We start from the raw sequence: 20657 nt of genomic DNA on the forward strand, positions 1-20657 counted from the left end.
CTTCCATATCCACGTCTTGGCCCAAAAATCATGTTCAGCCACCACTCACTATGCAGACCACAAATATATACTGAGTATTGACCATTTCCAATTTTTTTTCTACAACCCTGTCGACCTGATGAAAATATCAGCCTGGTTTTCCAGGCATAATCCATCATCCACTGTAGGAACCATTTGACCAATGCTCTAGACCACTGAAACACGGGGCTTACTTGTCATAACTAAAAATCTAAGCATCATCATCTAAGCCTTATCCCAACTTACTGGGGTTAGCTACATGAATCCTTTCCTGCCATTCCACTCTACCAAGGGCCATAACCAGTGTTCAAAATATCGGTATCGCACCCTTGGGATATGAATACGTATCGGTTATCACATGGGATATATCAGTTGCATTGCATAATGTATCACTGTTATTGGAAACATGGAGAAACATTGGGAAATTGTTTGAATTTTTCAATGAAACTTCAGCGATTTTTAAAAAAGAAATCAATACACACTTATAAATCAAAACATTATAAAAAACAAGTGCACATAATAGGTTTTCTTTGTATGGGGTCCTAATCTATGCGTTGTCTAACTGAATTGATGCAAGTATATTCAAAGTCTTTTTTTTAATCCATTTTTTTACACCCCACACAAACCCACACACACACCCCTGCACTCGCGCCGTTGTAGGAATTTGAAACCAAGACTTGGTGCTAAAACTCCTAAGAGTCTACCACCAAGGCAAGGACTCGAACCCAAGTATATTCAAAGTCTATTCATATAATTTATAAATGTAAGAAGATGTGTGGAAAACAAGCAATACATTCAAAAGCAAAAGAAGAATCACTAGATCAGGTTACATACATGTTTGATTTTATGTTTGGACACAAAGATTGCAACCAATTTGCAAGAAATTGGGAAATTTTGAATTTTTTTTTTTTCAATTTTCCGCAACTCAACCCATCTCTTACAAATCTCGAAATCAAAGCTCCCAATCCATGATTGTTCAGGAAAAACATGAAAAATCATGGATTTGTAACAATTTGACATTGATTTAACATGATTTACAGAAAAAAGGATCGTAAATCGAAAATGCTCACCGGATCGAATATGTGGGATATATCCCACTACTTGTGCGTTTTGTATCGCACTGGTGAGATACAAGATATATTGTGGGATATATCGACCGATATTGTCAACACTTAAAACACTAGCCATAACTTCAGTTAAAAATAAAAATCTAAGCATGCAGTGCAAATATACACGGTGGACTGAGAAATGCCTTGGTCCTACTCAGCCCATTTGCCACCCAATAGATAGCCCCAGCTGTGCCCCATTTTTTCATATATATGGGTTGCAGTTTGTAGACAAGTGGAGCTGCTCATTTTGGGCCATTCATTGTGTGGGTCACATCATAGATGGACTATTGTTTTCAGATCTTTGAAGTTGGAAGATCCCAGTCACCTATATTAGGCTTTCTTTCCAGTTGAATGTGGGCTGTTTTGACTGGGTACTTGCAAACTTAATTTACAGATCAAGGAAACTACACAACGGGACATACCTGATGAGCGGCTTGGATGTCACTCGTGTGCTAAGTATGAGATGTCTGTGCAGAAGAGTGTACGCACTCAGGTTCACTTGCCATTCAACTCACCCCCAAAGTTTGAATGAAAGCTGTCCATCTGAACAGGTCCATGATGTCAACTGCAATCCTATATAGAACAGGAAGTAGAGCTAGATTCCTGTTGTAGTTCAACATTATTTTGAAATGGTGGTGACTTATCCTCACCAGATGTAGCACACATGTACTGCTCTATCCAAACCATCCAAAGTTTGGAATTTTTGACATGGATAATTGGATCAGAATGATGATACGCTGAAGTTCATCAGTCAAGTCTAACAATGTTCGCCATGTAACTTACACAGAGCTGCAAAGACAGCTTTTCCATATTCAAAGATTGGATATATGCTCCACAGTTACCATGTGTCTTTGCTCTTGCCTTGTTGACTCCACTTTTTGCCTCCTTGGCCGTCACATCAGCTTAGCCTCTCATCCGGCATCTTGAGCCTTTGCATCTTCCATGTGCACTCGCTTTCCTGCCATTGCCTTGTATCCCTGTCCATCAACTGACTCTTGGGCACTCTATAGAAGACATGTGGAAGGGATTTAACCAAGGTGTTCCAAAATGGTAACGGGGGCTGTAACGGCCACCACCGTTACCATTATGATGCATGCGGTAACAGTCGTTACGACCCTTTTTTGTTTTTTGAAAAAACTGTTACAGGACCGTTACGGGGCCATTACAGGTTGTTACAGGTTCGTTACAACCTGTTTTTTTTTTTTTCTTTCTTGTAACGGTTGTTATAGCCATTGCATAACCGATTTTGAATACCTTGGATTTAACCTTCCACCTACCGTCTTCGTGCACTCTGCAACTGCTAAGTATTACCACCTACCATTGACTCTACAAGACATCATGGGTCGTTTTACCCAGTGTTCGTAATATCGATACTATCGGCCGATATTATTGTTATCGCTGGCCAGCGATACGAAACTCCGTGGAATTCGCTCATAAATGAAAAAAAAAAGGGAATTATTTGTATCATGCGATATCACAAAATATCGTGCAATATTGCCGATATCGACGATATATCGCAATGTATCGTAAAATTTCCAATGATTTTATACACAATATCGTCAATATCTGTTGATATTGACAAAATCTTCTATTGCCACCCACCACAGAATCTTTCTGTAGCGGCATCGTTTTCGGCGGTATGAGGCAAAATCCTCCCTACTACCTCACAAATTCGATATATATATATAGATAAATCTCTCTTACCTAAAGATCTACATCTGATAGTTGCATTCGACTAGATTTGGTGGGCCAAACGTCAAGCGCGCTGGATCGGGTAAGAAAACCGGAACCCCTCTCCAACCCCCCCTCCCTAGGGTTTTTTTTTTTTTTTTTTACGGAGAGATTCTATTAAATAATAATAATAAAAATAAATAAAAAAAAAAAATCCTAGATTCCTGAGGTTTTGGGGAGTTGGAAAATTAATGGAATTCTAGTGAGATTTATGCGGAGAAGAAAATGAGTTGTGAGGGTTTCATCGACTCTCTCCTTATCTAAGGAGTGAATTCGGTGCGTCTACAGTGTATTCAGGATGGTGCAACCCTTATGGTGGGGCCCTCCTTATTGTATATATTGTATATCCATTCTGTCCATGTGTTTTAACGTATCCATTTAAGCCATGAGACAAAGAATGAGGCAGATCCAAAGCTCAAGTCAACCTCATCACTAAAAACAGTAGCGATTGAACGCTTACCATAACAAAACTTCTTGAGGGCCACAGAAGTTTTCGATCACGTTGATATTTGTGTTTTCCCTTAGTCCATATCTCCCTGGACTTATGAACAAGTTGGATCACAAATAAACATTATGATGGGCCCTAGGAACATTAAAAGTTTCAATGGTTGTCATCATTGTAACCGTTGTTTCATGTGGTGGGGTCCACTTGAGCTTTGAATCAGCCTCATTCTTTGGATGATGCCCTAAAATAATCTCTCCAAATGGATGGATGGTGTGGATACAACACATACATCATGGTGGGGCCCACAATTAGGGTCCCACTCACATCGCTTGTCCGTTGTGCAACGCGAACTAAGAGTGGATTAGTTGTTACCCCTGGAACAAGTTAGTGAGTGTTACCCTAACCATGTGGGGCCCATCTTGATGTTTTTATTTATTTATATATCCATGCCAGCCATCTGTTTTTCCATCTCATTTTAGGATGCGATCCTAAATCATCAGAAAATCCAAATCTCAGGTGGACCATACCAATAAAAACAGTGATGAATGACCATTAAAAACTTTTTATGGGCCATAAAAGTTTTTGATGAATCTGATATTTCAATTTTCCATTCATCCAGATCTTTTTGACATTGTCAACATGTTGGATTTGCAAATAAACATTACAAAAACCTAATGATGGGCCCTTTGGATTTTTTAATGGTGAGGCACTCAATCACTACAGTTTCTTGTGGTGTGGTCCAGCTGAGATTTCAACCTGCATAATTTTTGGTGTCCCATCCTAAAATGGGATGGAAAAACAAATGGTCAGTGTTGATATACAACACATCATCAAGGTGGGCCCTACGGTAGGGGTAACACCCACTAAACTATTACTCAGGTAACACCTAATTCGTGCACCTGTTTTGGGGACGCTGATTGCATAGTGCTATGTGGGCCTCGCATGATATATATGTGTTTTATCCAAGCTGTCCATCTATTTTTCCAAATTAATATAGAGCATGGGCTAAAAAATGAGGGAGATCCAAATCTTGAGTGGACCACATTACAAGAAAACAATGGTGATTGAATGGCCACCATAAAAAACTTCCTAAAGCTCACTGTGATATTTATTTGTCATCCAACCTGTTGATTAGGTCACGCACACCTGGATGAATAGAAAACACAAATATCAGCTTAATCCAAAAATTTTGTGGCCCTAAGAAGTTTTTAACGGTGATTGTTCAATCACCACTCTTTCCCATGGTGTGGTCCATATGAGATTTGGATTTGCCTCATTTTTAGGCTCATGCCATAAAATAGTCTAGAAAAATGGATGGATGGCGTGGATAGGACATGCACATCATGGTGGGGCGTGCAAAGCATTGTCAATAGTCACCTCGCTAGGCAATCCAGGGAATTGTCGTCCTTGTTTTGGTGGATTCCTAACTGTGGGGCCCAATGCAATGCATGCGCCTTACATCCACGCCGTCCATCCATTTTTAAAGCTCATTTTTGGGCATGATCCCAAAAATGAAGCAGGTCCAGGTCTTAGGTGGACCACAACACTGTTAACAGTAGTGATTGAATCCCCACCACTAGAACTCCATAGGGTCCACCGGAATTTTTATTCGCCATCCAACCTGTTGGTCAAGTCACAAAGACTTGGATGAAGAGACCACACAAATATCAGCTTGATCCAATGCTTTTGTGGCCCATGAAAAGTTTGTAATGGTTGATTACCACAGTTTCTTGTATTATGTTCCACCTGAAAAAAATATTAAAATATTAATTTCTTTTTTATGTCTTTTGCTTTGGAATGCATTGGTTGTGTTTTCATACATGTCTCGGTACATTTATAAATGCCATACATCATATTTGAATATGGCTGCCTTAGTTTAACCAGACAACGCATAGCTTAGGATCCTATACAAAAGAAACCTATCATCTCCACTTCTTTTTTGAGATTTTTTTATTTAAAAGTGTGTATTAAGGTCTTTTTTAATAATCATTTAAGTTTCATTTAAAAATTCAACCATTTTCGCAATGTTTCCCCATGTTTCCCAAAAAGTGCGATAAATTACGCAATACAAACGATATATGCCGTGCGATAACTGATACATATCTGTATCTCAAGGTTGGGATACATTGCGCAATACCAATATTTCAAACATTGGTTTTACCTGGATACTTCCAAACTTAATTTACAGAATCGAGGAAACTACACAGTGGGACATACCTGATGAGCAGCTTGGATGTCGCTCATGTGTGCTAAGTATGAGATGTCTGTGCAGAAGAGTGTATGGGCTCAGGTTCACTTGGCATTCAGCTCACCCCCAAAGTTTGAATGAAAGTTGTGCATCTGAACAGGCCCATGATGTCAACTGCCATCCTATATAGAGCAGGAAGTAGAGCTAGAGATTCCTGTTGTAGTTCAACATTATTTTGAAATGGTGGTGACTCATCCTCACCGGATGTAGCACACATGTACTGCTCTATCCAAACCATCCAAAGTTTGGAATTTTTGACATTGAAAATTGGATCAGAATGATGATACGCTGTAGAAGTTCATCAGCCAAGTCTAGCTACGTTCGCCATGTAACTCACACAGAGCTGCGAAGACAGCTTTTCCATATTCAAAGATTGGCTATACGCTCCACAGTTACGACATGTCTTCACTCTTGCCTTGTTGACCTCAGAGGGCGCTTCAAGCCTCTACAGCCACCACATCATCTTTGCCGTCATAAACAGCTCTTATCACCTCCTTGTCTGTCACATCAGCTTAGCCTCTCATCTAACATCCTGAGCCTCTACATCTGCCATGTACACTCGCTTTCCTGCCATCGCCTTGTGTCCCTGTCCATCAACTGACTCTTGGGTACTCTATGGAAGACGCGTGGAAGGGATTTAACCTTCCACCTACCATCTTCATATAGTGCTTGTGCACTCTGCAACTGCAAGTATTACTACCTAGCATTGACCCTACGAGACATCTATTCGACGTCTAGCTTACTCTATGTTTGCCACCTGGCTTACCTTCTGTTTGCCGTGTCCCCTACTTCGCAAGATTGTAACTACCAAGGCTTCTACATCACCATCTGTCATACATCGGCCCCATTCCGAACTGTGTAGTGATCAAACCAACTATGGTTAATCACAATTTCCATGCGATATTCAGTTAAGCCATTCAGCCGTGTATGGAGGGTGCAACATCTAAACTCTGGCCGCACGCCCACCTCCTAAACAACAAATTAGAAGATGTGGGACTCCCTGTGTACTGAAAACTGTTCTTTGAAACTCACACATGCTTTTATCTGCAAGCAGTTATTGACACTGCACCATGCACAGAACCTTCGAATTTGTTCACATTCCGGACAAATAGACCAATGATAATCTGCCACCTCAGAAGACGCTTGCTGAATATAACCTCCAAAGGTCTACGGATAGCTCTTTGTTAGCCCACTTGCAGGCACCATTACATGTAGAGACAACTTGAAGGAGGCATAAACAACTGGCATACAGTGAGATGAAGGCAACACCTCCGATAATCATCTATTGATTCAAGGTAGGAAAAACTTCATCTCTTGTGGAGTCACAGAGGCACGGCTCTGCTCCATTCAGATTCATCCATAAGCAAGCGAGAAGCGTCTATATCACTACATACAGAGATTGACTATCAGTTCACTTTGGAAAACGTCGTTCCATTCATCAGCAAGCATAAGATGTTGTCCCGCTTATCGGACTTCATCTACTCTCTATTACCCAACACAACTCCGCCTCATCGTCATCGGTAGGGCTTCGTGCTACTTTATTAGTCAATAGAGAATCATGCCTTGAAAGGAATGTCCTAAAGCCCTTCTCAACACCAGATGTTGTGCACTCCACCATCTTGGAGCCTTGCAGTGGCTATCTCCCACTCAATGGAGAATCCGCACCAGGGGTTACACTCTTCTATTCAACATCTATTGAAGAAAACGATAACCAGGCTCATCTGGAGGACCATTTGGATGGAGTTTGTTTGCTTAAGGTTCCACCAGATGCGTCTGTCTCTTTTGTGCCCTTCACCCTTCATTCTTTTAATCAAGTTTTCTCCATGATATGTAATTAACAGCTTGTGGTATAATCATAGCCGGGAATGTAATTAACAGTGATTGATTTCCTTACACGCATTTTCCATTTCAGGAAATGCACAGTGCTGATGAATTTTTTCACAGGGTGTGCAAAACATTCACCAGCAGAGCAGCAGGCCTGATTTATTTAGCAGATCGGGCTGGGTCTGGTCGTGTGAGTGTTATGTCCGCCTTTGCATTACATGTTGACCATTATTCAATTAGTTCCTATTTTCCCATTGTTTATCTACAAGTCATAAGTGAATATATATACATACACCCCTTGCTCGGCTGCGCACCAGATCTCATGAGTTATCGTGAGAACTTTTAGAGAACTCATCACACGTGATGTGAGTCCAAAATCTGAACAGTCCACGTGATGCAGCACCCGATAAAACCCCCGGGGCTCAACTTTTGCACTTATCCAAAACTTTGGTGGGCCATGGCAAAAGAAAATAGTTTCCTCCCTTGATTTGCATCTTTCCTTTCTATGGCCCACCAAAGTTTTGCATCAGGGTGAAAATTGGTCCATTGGGATTTCATGGGGTGCCGCATCACATGGACCATTCGGATTTTAGGCTCATGATCAATGTTGTTAAATAGCATATGTGATCGTGTGCGATTGCATATGCCTGTGCGCATATGCGATCGCACAATCGCATATGCAGTCGGACTTTTTTTTTTTTTTTTTTTGACATTTTTCAAATTTTTTTTTTTTAAAATCAAAATAAATCAGAATAAATTATTATATGTCATTGATCCTTGAAATACATTTAATTTAAGTAAAATAAAACCAATTACATTTACATAATGAATTAAATATTAACTATTAAGTCATCATTCATCGACAATTCTACATTCTACAATATAGTTAACTTTATAACTTAACATTTAACAAATATGAAATATCAATATTCAACATTCAACACTACATATAATGATATACATCAACAATCAACATCAACACACTTAGTAAACAAAATGAAGAAGTTATTTATTTATTATTTATCTAATCATATACATTGATCTAGTTGCCATTGTGGCATATCACCACCAGGTCCACCACCACCACTATCATCATCATCATCATTCGAGTCATCTCCTTCTTCCACATACACTTCTTCTTCTTCCGTTTCTTTATCATTTGTACGTACTAATACTTCATCAACATCCAATGGTGGATGATCTTCAGCTTGATCATCATTATCACCAGCTCGTTCTTCCATATCCTCAATCTCTTCAACAGGTTGACGGCTACTACTCGCCTCCCGGCTCCCCCCATTCCTTCACCTTCGAATGGTACTACCTTCACCAAGTGTCGATCCGTATGCGACATCTTCAACTTGTGCCCATGTCAGGTTCTCTCTACCAAACACCGGGTCCTCCATCTCTACGAGCCACTCGTTATCTGCATCCAACTCATCTAAGCGGATAGGGTCAAATAAACTGGGCTTTTCTTTCCTAGCTTGGAATCATTTTCGCAATTTTTGATTGTATTGAATGAAAACTAAGTCGTTGAGCTTTTTTTTTGCTTAAAGCGATTTCTTTTCTTGGTATGAATCTGTAAGAAAGAAAACGTATTTGGTATTAATTATTTAGCTAATTAATTTAGCTTAGGCCTTACACTAAAAAATTGAAGTTTAGTTTACAATTACTAAACAGTAAACAGTCTAAACTTACCGTCTCGAACGTGCTCCAATTATGCTCGCAACCACTGATAGAACACATGGGTCTAAGAGTCCTCATAGCCAGCTTCTTTAGAGCTGGATCCTTCCTATTCGGGTCCACCAGTTAGTTGAGAAAAACAGTTTAAATAGGTTAGAGAGTAGAGACACTTTGTAGAAAAACCATTTGTAAGACATTAAGAGTCTAAGACTGACATTCATAGAGTAGTACTAGTACTTACTGGGTAATTTCATTGTCCAATGTCTTATTACGATATCCCTTGAGAATATCCTCTCACTTTTTGTATAGAAGTCCAGCAAAGTTGAGATCATGTCCTATTATCCTCTATCTGGAATTATTCTTTCTAAGACATCAATAAATTCAACTATATGCATAGTTAGTGCTTCTGCTGGATCAACAGAAGTGAATAAACAGGCTGGGTTAAGGATGTAAGTAGCCAAATACAATTGAGATGACATTTGACTGCCCCATCTTCTATCCATAATATCTAAAATTGGCTTGTAATCACGGTCTCTATAGTTAAAATGGTCCATAATTTTATTTTTCGCTCTCTCCATCGCATCATATATGTAACCCATTGCAGGCTTCTCATCCCCGTCCACCAATCGCAATATAGTGACTAAGGGCTCGGATGCTTTTAACGCTTTTACCACTTGAGTCCAAAAACTTTGAGAAAGAATTGTTTGTTGAACCCGTTTCCCTTCAGCCTTCTTTGACCAAGGCCTACTTGTAAAATCGGACGACACTACAAAACTTCTAAGTTCTGATTTCTTTGCATGTAGCCTTTGTAGTGTTAAAAAGGCTGTAGGAAAATGGGTGACTGCTGGACGTAGCAAGTTATCCCCAATGTGTTTTCTCATTTGACTGAGAAGAAGGGCGTGTTTGTAGATAAAGACCGTGATTCTTTTAGCCCTTGCAATCTCATTTATAAATAATCTACATATCTTCTAACATAAGATCAATACAATGGGCTGCACAAGGGTTTCAAAATAAACGTCGTCTCTTCTCTATAAGAAGACGACTGACCACTACATACGAGGCTGCGTTGTCTGTAATTACTTGTATAATATATTCCTCACCTATTTCTTCAACTACACTATCTAGTAAGCTAAACAAATATTCTCCTGTGTGTGAATAGCCCAATGTGCCCACGGACTTCAAGAACATTGTTCCAGCTAGACAATTTACCAAAAAGTTAATTAGAGATCAACCAGATCTATCGGTCCATCTATCAGTCATTAGTCAACACCCATATGTTTTCCACGATTCCTTATATTCAGTTATGAATGATCGTGTATATTCAACTTCAGTTTTTAGGCATGTTTCCCTCATTTCATGATATTAATGAGGTTTAAGCCCAGGTCCAAATTGATCTATAGCCTCAACCATTACTTTGAAGCTTCTCGATTTAACGACGTTGAAAGCAACGCCGGTTTCGTAAAACCACTTAGCAATATATTGAATAGTGGTTTTCCTATCTTTTTATTTATATCAGTTATCTAAAATTGTTTGAACCGACCCTTTCCCTCTACCCGTTTGGTCGATCACATCCTCGGGGTGTCGTCTACATCATCTATCCATGGGCTCATGCCCTCGGGCTCTTGTCGAGCTTGTGTAGACCGGCCTACTTGTGGTGTAGACCAGCCTGTCGAAGTAGGGGGAGTGGGACTAGCTTCATGTACATTAACTATGTTTATATCTTCATATGCATCTTGTTCCAAATATTCATCCTGACGTAGGGTACTATCGAATCTCCTTCTTGACTGTTTTTTCATATATTCCATGATCCTCCTTTGGATTTTTGGAGTAATTTTGTCGCATACTTTTGCATTTGACCCCGGTAAATGTGCAAGGTGTTGCTTGTGTATTGCAATGCCACCGGAACTCACAAACCCACATAACTCACATACTATGTGAGTTTTTTCTGTAATATTACGGTAGTGCCCATACTTCCAACTCGGGTCATTCGACTTGGGTTTCAAAGAGGAAGATTGGGAAGAAGACATTTTGTTGGTGCGTTGGTGATGTGTGTGTGTATTGATTGCTAGTATAAAAAGTAAATTAAAAACTAAAGTAAGAGACTGAGTAAGAATAAAGAGTAAAGAGATGAGAGAGAGAGAGAGAGAGAGAGAGAGAGAGAGAGAGAGAGAGAGAGTTACTACACTTGCAACTACAAGTTACACTTGTAGAGTTGTAGTAAAAGAGAGGGGGGAGAGAGAGATTTACACACAAACACAAGTTACACAACAATTATAAATTTTCAAAAAAAATAAATTCTTCACTTCTTGGTCTTGTCTTCACTTTTGCCTTGGCCCTTGACCCTTGAGGCTTGAATAGTGGAATATTGTAGACTTGTAAGTTGTAAGTTGTAACAACTAACAAGTTGTGTTGTAAGTAATTTGTAAGACAAAGTAACAATACTAACAAACTAAAAAAAAAAAATGTTGGAAGTTAGAACTTACAACTTAGAACTTGGATACATATGAATATGATTATGAATATGTATATGATATGAATCATATGAATATGAAACTTTAAGAGATGATGAGAATATGAGATAAGAAAGAGAGATAGAAACTAGAATATGAGATAAGAAAGAGAGATACAAAGAGTCTAAGAGAGAGAGAGAAACTACAAAGAAAGATGGATACAAGAAAGAGAGGGAGAGAAACTAGAAAGAGATAAAAAGAGAGTTGTGTGAATATGATTATGAATTTATGATCTTTAATTTTTTATAACTTGAAAAAAAATTAAAAACTAGAAAGAGAATTCAATGGATGGAGGAGCTTGGTTGTCTTGCTTGCTCTTGAATCTTGAATCCTTGTAGTAGTGTACTTGTCTCTTCCCTTGATTGAAACTTCAATCTTGTAAGAAATATAGATGAAGGAGTGGAGCTTGGGATTTGAAATTATGTAAGTAAGAGAGAGTGTAAAGACGAGAGAGAGAGAGAGAGAGAGAGAGAGAGAGAGAGCTTTGAGTGCATGTATGAGTACTTAGAACCCATTTTTTATAGAAGAAAAATCAAGATTATATATATATATATATATATATATATATATATATTCCAAATGGTCAGATTTCTGACCGTTGGCCAATACGCGATCGCATACATTGCATATGCGATCGCATATACTCGCACATGTGGCATATGCGATCGCACATGCCAACACTGCCCATGATACGTGTGCAAAGGTGTGCACATGCACAAGTGAGCATGCTTTATATATATATATATATACATACATAGAGAGAGAGAGAGAGAGAGAGAGAGAGAGAGAGAGAGAGAGAGAGAGAGAGAGAGAGGAATGCTCACCTGTGCACCTTCTTACATGTCATGAGCACAAAATTTGAACGGTCCACATGATGTGGCACCCTTGAAATGATGCGGACATCAGAGTGTACCAACGTCATCATAGGAGAGCCCTGGCCCAACCCAGCCCACACTTTATTTGGGTGATCATTACTTGGGCCTGGCTCGTGGGCCACTTTGAAGACCCCATGTGCATAGGATTTGCATCATGAAGGCCTCTGACTAGGAGGATGCACATGGGCTGCATTATTTGAAGTGCCAGGATAGTTTTTGAGAGTTTTTGTTGAGATCCGACCGTTGGATTGCGTCTGATCACATGGTGGCCCGCCATGTGATCAAGTCTTTTTGTAATTTTTAGTGTTCATTTTGTTTTGTTATTTTTGTGCACATTTTAGTTGGTTTGAATTTCTTAGTGGGCCCTTACTTTGCTAGATTTTAAAAAGGGGCATGTTGGTCATTTTACTTTTAAATGTAAAAACTCTATTTAAGGGGGGGAAATGTCCAACCCTAGGGGGATGAAGAGTACACGTTTGTTTTCTAAAGAGAAGCCTTTCTTTCTTCCATGTGACTTAGAAGAACCCTCCATGAGACTTGGAGCAAGGCTGTGAGATTTCATCTTTTTGTGGGCGTGTGACTCACTTACGTGTTTATCTTCTGAAATGTATGGTCTTTCCATCTCCTTTTACTCTAAAAAAAAAACCTCTTTGATCCTATCTAGCCTAAATCCTTCAATCCATTGCGCCTAAAACCTCGACATCATATGTCTTTGCCTCCCACATAAAACCCACCCTAGATCCTCTCCCAATTTCCTCCCACAACCTTCAATTCCCAAATTACAGATTTATCCCACCCCATATCTCACGTGATCTTCATCTCCTCTAAACATAGTTTATGTGGTGAATGAGTATGGTAAATTCTATGTGTGCATGAATCTGTCCATGAGTATTTTGTTGATATTCTGTGCTAAGGGGTTGTTCTAGCAACTTTGACATCCTGCGATTTAATCTTTATATGATTGTGTGCATGTGGGGATGATTTCTAATGAAATGACATGAATTTTTGCTTGCTGAAATTACTGTTTGGTGAGCTGTTCTGCTGAAATTATTGTTTAGTGGGCTGGCCCATAACTCACAGGTCCTAGGATCTGTATGCTTTGAATTGTCCTTTGACTAATCTCCTGTGAAACATGACATCCATACATGTATCCTACATCTTACATGAGCACCTATGCGCACCTTTGCACACATGTCATGGGCACAAAATCTGAACGGTCCACGTGACGCGGCACCCTTGAAACTTCACAAGCCCAACTTTCAGCCTGATACAAAACTTTGGTGGGCCATGGAAAAAGGAAACAATTTCCTCCCCTGATTTGCATTTTTTTTTGCTATGGCCACTAAGCTTTGAATCAGGCTGAAAATTGGGCCTATAAAGTTTCAAGGGGTGCCGCATCATGTGGATCGTTCAGATTTTGTGCCCATGACATGTGTGCATAGGTGCGCAGGTGAGCATTCCTCTCTCTCTCTCTCTCTCTCTCTCTCTCTCTCTATATATATATATATATATATATATATATATATCCGAATGCTCTGTTGTGCACTAGTTTGCACGGAACTCTCATCATACGCGATGTGAGTCCAAAATCTGAACGGTCCATGTGATGTAGCACCCCAGGAAACCCCAGGGCCCAACTTTTACTTTGATCTAAAACTTTGGTGGGCCATGAAAAAAGAAAACAGTTTCGTCCCTTCATTTGCATCTCTCTTTGCTATGGCCCATCAGAGTTTTAGATTAGGGTGAAAATTGATCCCTTGAGGTTTCATGGGATGCCGCATCACATGGACCGTTCGGATTAGACCCACATGACACGTGCAAAGGTGCGTAGGTGAGCATGCTATGGGTGTGAAATTTTGGTCAATTTCTCATCTATTGCGGGTCCACTGTTTCAACACAATGCACATGGTGGACATTCAGAAGAATAATAAAATAGTTGATAAGCTAATTACGGTGGGGTCCACTTCTTTCCTGGTTCTAAACAATGCCCACAAGCAACATGTGCCTCTTTGGATGCCAACTATGCCAACTAAGAATGAGTTTGTGTCATTTTGGTAAATCAAATTGTGCACTAGAGATCCTATTTCTTTTTGTCATGGACTAAAAACAGGGAGAATGATCAAAGCCCCCAAACCATTTAACTCCTCAAACCAACCACTCTGCAGTTTCATTTTCATTCCTGAAACCAACCCTCTGGTAAAACCCGTTTAATATGCCCCCCACCGTTAAAAGAAAAGCTCTGGCCCTGAGGTTTAAGCTCAATTTTCTAACTTACCCATCCTTTGGAATGAAAATGCTTGCTTGACATGTGTTCTCATATCAGGGTATGATTACTTGCTGATGTGGATAGACTTATGTGGATAACATCCATCCCAGAAATCAGGCTGATTCAAAACTTAGCTGGGCTACACCACTAGGAACAGTTTAGATGGGAAAACCCACCAGTAAAATCATCCGAATTGTGTGGGGTCCACCATGGTGTGTATATACCATCCAATCCACTCGCCTGATGCACTACATGGGGAGGGTATTCCCAGAAAAACAGGACATTCTGAGACTTGTGTGGGCCACAACACGCGAATTTAAGAGGTTTTAGGGATGAGTTTACACCGTTCTTTATGGTGTGGCCCACCCAACTCTTAGATTGGCTGATTTTTAAGATCCATGATGAAAATGTGGGGGCACACCTGATGGCCAGGTGGATCATAACGCATGTTCCTGTTCCTGTTCCTGTTCCGTGATCTCAGTTAGAGCAAGTCACGCTTCGTGACACTGCTTGTCATGGCTACAACGGTCAAATAGGTTTGCTTTAATGTTTTTGTTCCAATGCATCCCAACCTATTGCAATGCGGTACGCCTGCGCTTCAGCCCTTGAATCTAGGTCATCTTCAATGATTTGAACCGTTTATATGGGCTTATGACGAGGGGGTTATTTCAATCCTGATTTTTTTTTGGTTAGCTTGTTAGTACACCCACTGTCAGTTCACACCTCACTGTTAGCCACCCCAACTAGGGAATCGATGCCAAGACCTCAATGTTGAGACGGGCTCTTTTGCTTTGAACGTGAACTTGAACGGTTTAAACATCCACTAGAAGTTTATTTCTTCTTTTTTAAAAAAAATCCGGACGTATCCCTTCCGAGATGACCCCTATCAAATAAACGGCTTGGGCCATTGGAAAAATCTCAATTCCTACCGATAAAGAGTCCCGTTGCATCTTATTGCTTTAGTGCTGTTAGGATCGGAGTCGTCAACAGGCTACAGCACTTGTACTACGCAGCACATCCAAGTTTTATGGTGCCCATCAATCTTTTATATGTAAAATCTACTTCGTCCACTCGGTTGAGAAGCATTATTTTCACCGTACATACGAAATATCAACCCTGATAGAAAACTACAGTCGGCCTCATCAGTGACCTTATTTACAGGTTGGATGGCAAATAAACATCATGGTGGGCCCTAGTAAGGTTTCGGTGTCATTGTCTCCACTGCTCTCTATAGTGCAGTCCACTTGAGCTTTGGATCTGCCTCAGGCCTATGCCCTAAAATGATCTCTCAAAATGGATGGACGGTGCATCCATCATGGTGGGGCCCACAGAACTTGGTGACCTCGGTGGTGTGTGCCACAAACGCAATCCGCTTCGGTAAAACAGGTGTCGGTTATAATTCCGGTCCATGATATTAGACACACCGTTGCCGGTGAAAAAAGATTTGCTGATTCACCACAAGTGTGGAACCAGCCATACACATCCACACAGATACGTTCAAATATAAAACACGTGCGGAATCTAAGCTTTTCATAAGGTTGAAATAATGATTACATCTTCCACATAGAAAATCGGACAATTTCAGCCTTCAGGTGGGCCACAACTTTAAAATATTTAGACCATTCATTTTTCTTGATGTTCTGTGGCACGTCCATCATGAAATAGCCTGATTTTTATGCCATATGATATAGGCATTGCATCTCACCTGATGGATGGTTCAGATCTCACACATGTATTTCATATTTGCATGTGCAGGGCTCTCACATGCGTGCGGAATAAGCAAACCCGTATCGTGAGGGATTAGAAGACGAATAAAATTAAAACCGTAAGGGGGCATCCTATGAAAATGTTTACAAATGGGAGCACAGGAAGGAAACTAAGGTAGCCCTGTAGGACCTTGTCCCTTGAAACTAATTTTCATGACTAACAACAATCATGTTCTCTAAAGGGTGCGTTTGGACACCAAATATATTGATATTTTGTAACAGATTACACTGATTAATTAAGAAATAAAATGAAATTTCACAGTGTTTTTTGCAACCAAACGCACCATCTAATACATAATAACAATTAACTAAAATGAAATGAACTCACTTTTAAGTTGCACTTAAACAGACACGAAGGACTAAGGTTGAGATTTAGAAGACTAATCTGTAAGACCGGTAACCTCGCGAGACCTTCCGTACGCTTCTACTTTGGCACCGGCATGTTCCCGGTGGACTAGATTGATGAATTTTGATTGCAACCATTTTATTTGTTTTTTGTACCGCAACACCCCGAGATTTATACCTTAGTGACCGCACATGTGCTACAACTCTAATATCGTGCGGCACACCCCATTGTAACTCCTAGATTAGAAGTTGCAGTTTTGACACAATCCGAGGTGGGCCATGAAACGTTTGTGGGCCCTACTTGCACAAATCCCAAGGTTGTCCAATTAATCAATCAAATTCATCAATCAATTGGTCCATCCATCAATCAAGCCATCACTTCTCTCTCCCCATTAGTCAAAGCAACTCATGCGTCCAATCATGCAACTCATGCCTAGCCATCCTTCTCTCCTTCTCTCTCTCCCTATTCTGCCCCTCCATTTTCTTTTAATTACATCCTTATCCTAAAAGTTCTACAACAAAATTCCCTAACTCTCTCTCATTTCTACCATTTGCTAGCAAGAGAGTAGAAGATAATAAGATAAAGAAAAAAAATTATAGAGAATTATGGAGAGAGAGAGAGAGAGAGAGAGAGAGAGAGAGAGAGAGAGAAGTGATTAGAGGAGGTTAGGAGTGGAGATGAGCTTGGTGGACCATTCGATCGTTGATTCTGATTCAAGCCGATCCAACCATTCATCCGTCGTTGTGAATGCATGGAAAAATTTTGATCCTTCATTTCTTTGTGATTTATCCATTTTTGGTGGGCCCACAAGGGTAGGATCCACCTTGATTATGTATAGAGTGTATGAGAACCTCATAGTGGCGGCTGGATCTCTTCTGTTGTTTTTCTTTCATTTCCTTTCTTTTAGTTATGGTATTGTGGGGCCCACAAGTGGGCCACGTTGTTGGAGAGTGTGCCCCCCATGCTATCACACCGTGGACCACCTAGTGTGGCCTACCGTGATGTTTATTTTCCATCTAACATATGGTTTGCATTACAAAGATTTGGATGGTGGAAATGCCTCAAAATCATGTTGATCCAAAGCTCCTTGGCCCACTATGAGCAGGCCAATCTGATGGACGGAGTAGTTCATCTGGGAGAACTTCACCACCCTTTAAAAGTAAGGTGAGAGGGGAGTGTGTGGTAGCCGTTGTTGCCACTGGGTGCAGAGCGTTAAGGGATGCTAGCATCGTGTGGGCCCACTGGTGCGTCCCACCATGATGCACATGTTTCATCCACGCCGTCCATCCACTTCCCCGGATCATTTTGGCCATTGGACCAAAAAACGAAGCCGATCCATATTCTCAATGGGCCACACCATGAGGTGCAAGGGTGCTGGGAAGCCCTTGCGTTAATTACACTTTACATGGGAGAGTTTTGTTTTTGTTTTTTTTTTTTTTTTTGGGGGGGGTGTTACACTCGTGGGACCCACCTTGATTTGTTCCTTAAATCCACACCATCCACCTCTTTGCCCGGGTCATTTTGACCGTTGATCCTTTTGGGACTGATCCAACCATAAGGGGACCACATTATAGGGAACATGGGGCTGGGAGCCACCTCACGTCAACGTCTACACCTGTAGGCATGGGGAGTAGCGTCCCACTCGTGGACCCCACCATAATGTATATGTTAAATCCAAGCCGTCCACTTGTTTCTACATATCATTTCAGGCCATGGGAAAAAAAAATGAGGCAGATTCAAATCTCGAGTGGACCACACTTATGGAAACAATGCTTGGCTGTTGAAACCTTCCAAGGTCCACCGTGGGATCCATGTTCGTCCAAACTAGTCCCAATCAGATACTATTGGACCCGACTCGAGCTGAAAAATGCGATGAATGGGTCATATCGTCCAAGTGGGGCCCACCTTGTAAGTGTAACAAAAAAAAAAAAAAAGATGAAGCAGCCAGCAGCGCTGTCAGCGCCCAGGCAGGCGGACGCCCACCGTGGGGCGTGGAAGTGGGTCCCACGTGCATGATGTTTGTGCCTTATCCACTCTGTTCATTTATTTGGCCAGATCATTTTAGGCCATGGGAGCAAAAATCAAGGGGACCACACTGAGGGGAACAGTGGTAGGGTGGTGCTGCCATTTTGGGCAGCACATGGGTCCTCTCGTGGGACCCACTTGATGTTTCTGTGCCATCCACATCGTTCTTCCTTTTCTTTAGGCAGTGTTGGGCCGTGGGCCCAAGGTTAAGGCCAATCCAAAACTTAGGTGGGCCGCATCCCAGGGAACTATGGGGGTGGAAACCCATTGGGCTTAGAATTCCTGGACCTTAGAATCTCATAAACTTGGGTTTTCCTGGATTTGGGATCTCTTGTACTTGGGAATTCCTTATGTGGGATCACTTGGATTTGGGGCTTTTTTAGACTTGGGATTCTTGGATTTTTGGAATCCCTTGGCTATGTTTGGCACCCTCGATTCAGAATCCCTATGATCCTAAGTTAAATGCGATGAGTATTTAATGGATTTGAAATTAATTATTAAATCAATTTAAAATCCTTCATTAGTTTTTATATGTCATGTTGACACGATGGTTGTATTAAATCTGTTGAGGCATATACCTTGCCTAAAAAGAAGCAATCCTAGGACTCATATGGGCCACAAACACAAGATCACGTCCTAGTGACTAACCAATGATTTATAACCATGATTACATCGGCAATATTCAAACGGTGCAAATCATCCTATTGTTGATTGTTCTGGGATATCATCAGGGGGATCATGTGCTCAAATAGATTGGTAGCCTAGTGGCACACATGTTGTACATGTGATTGTCCATCCTAATCTGTCCCAGTAGACCTTGTCATGGCATATATATCTTATCCATGCCTTACATTCAGTTACTAGATTTGGATGTGTGGGCTACATGAGGAGCCGATGTTAATCTAATGTGGGCCACACCATATAGACCTCTATATTTCTAGTAAGGCCTATCGTTCGAGTCCCACTATTTATATATGATGTGCCAATTAAGGCCGATTATCTCATGATATGTCTGATAATATGCTGATGTATTTAGCCTGATAGGACACATTGATAACATGATATCATACCTAGTTATATGCCCATACACATCATTTTTATGTATGTTGTGGATGATGATTGTTCATAGCATATGCCCGTCGGCTTAAGACAGTTAAGAGACTATATGAGATACGGTCGCCCCACGAGTGGTATGCTCATGTTTGGTATATGACATGGATATTATGACTCATGTATTTTGCATCCTGTGTGTCATAAACACTTTTACACCCTAGCGACATCGGGGTTGTGGCCTCTACAGGCATATCGTGGATGGTCGGATTAGATACAAAAAATATATGTTCTAGCATTAAGGCGCTATGAATGTCCTTGGGTGAAAGTCTTTAAACCCTTGTAGTACTAGTGTGATGCTTCAACGTCGAGACCAAATAAAAAACATGAGCTCTCGAGTGTCAAATACGAGTAGGTCACGTCTCCTATTATGTCGAGGTTGGTTAAAAATGGGTGTGACCTTATTCGTCCGAGGGTTAGGGGTTGTAAACTAGGTTGAGTCTGATCAGCTCGTAAATGAGTCCACTATCGATGAGCCAATTGAGCATTGACATACCACTGATGAGGTGAATAGTGAGGTCTTTTCCACTTACTTGGTTGTGTGTGCCATGGGCGACGATCAATGTTGGAGTGTACTAGACCATGATGATGTTTCCAATAACAAATTGTTCTGATACGTGGACTAGTTGAGGATTAGCGTGTTTGTGTTGCATCTCTAGCATATGACACTCGGCCATGTAGGCCTTTCATTGTTTAGTATTGGT

General features: G+C 40.7%; 1 protein-coding gene across 5 annotated transcripts in view; it reads left to right on the top strand.

Annotated features, from left to right (window-relative positions):
• Positions 1 to 16733, top strand: part of LOC131243061 (uncharacterized) — a 32870-nt gene extending 16137 nt beyond the window's left edge. Inside the window, exon 2 of one of the 5 annotated variants that reach the window (XM_058242125.1) lies at positions 16462 to 16733. The gene's annotated coding sequence lies outside the window, so the exon portion shown is untranslated. Of the gene's footprint in view, positions 1 to 1521; positions 1539 to 6750; positions 7456 to 7495; positions 7513 to 8636; positions 8654 to 16461 lie in introns of those variants that run through there. The other 4 variants (XM_058242126.1, XM_058242130.1, XM_058242129.1 and 1 more) reach the window with 4 other exon arrangements.
• Positions 16734 to 20657: the final 3924 nt, after the last annotated feature.

This window comes from Magnolia sinica, chromosome 4, assembly GCF_029962835.1.
Source record: "Magnolia sinica isolate HGM2019 chromosome 4, MsV1, whole genome shotgun sequence".
NCBI classification, from domain to species: domain Eukaryota; kingdom Viridiplantae; phylum Streptophyta; class Magnoliopsida; order Magnoliales; family Magnoliaceae; genus Magnolia; species Magnolia sinica.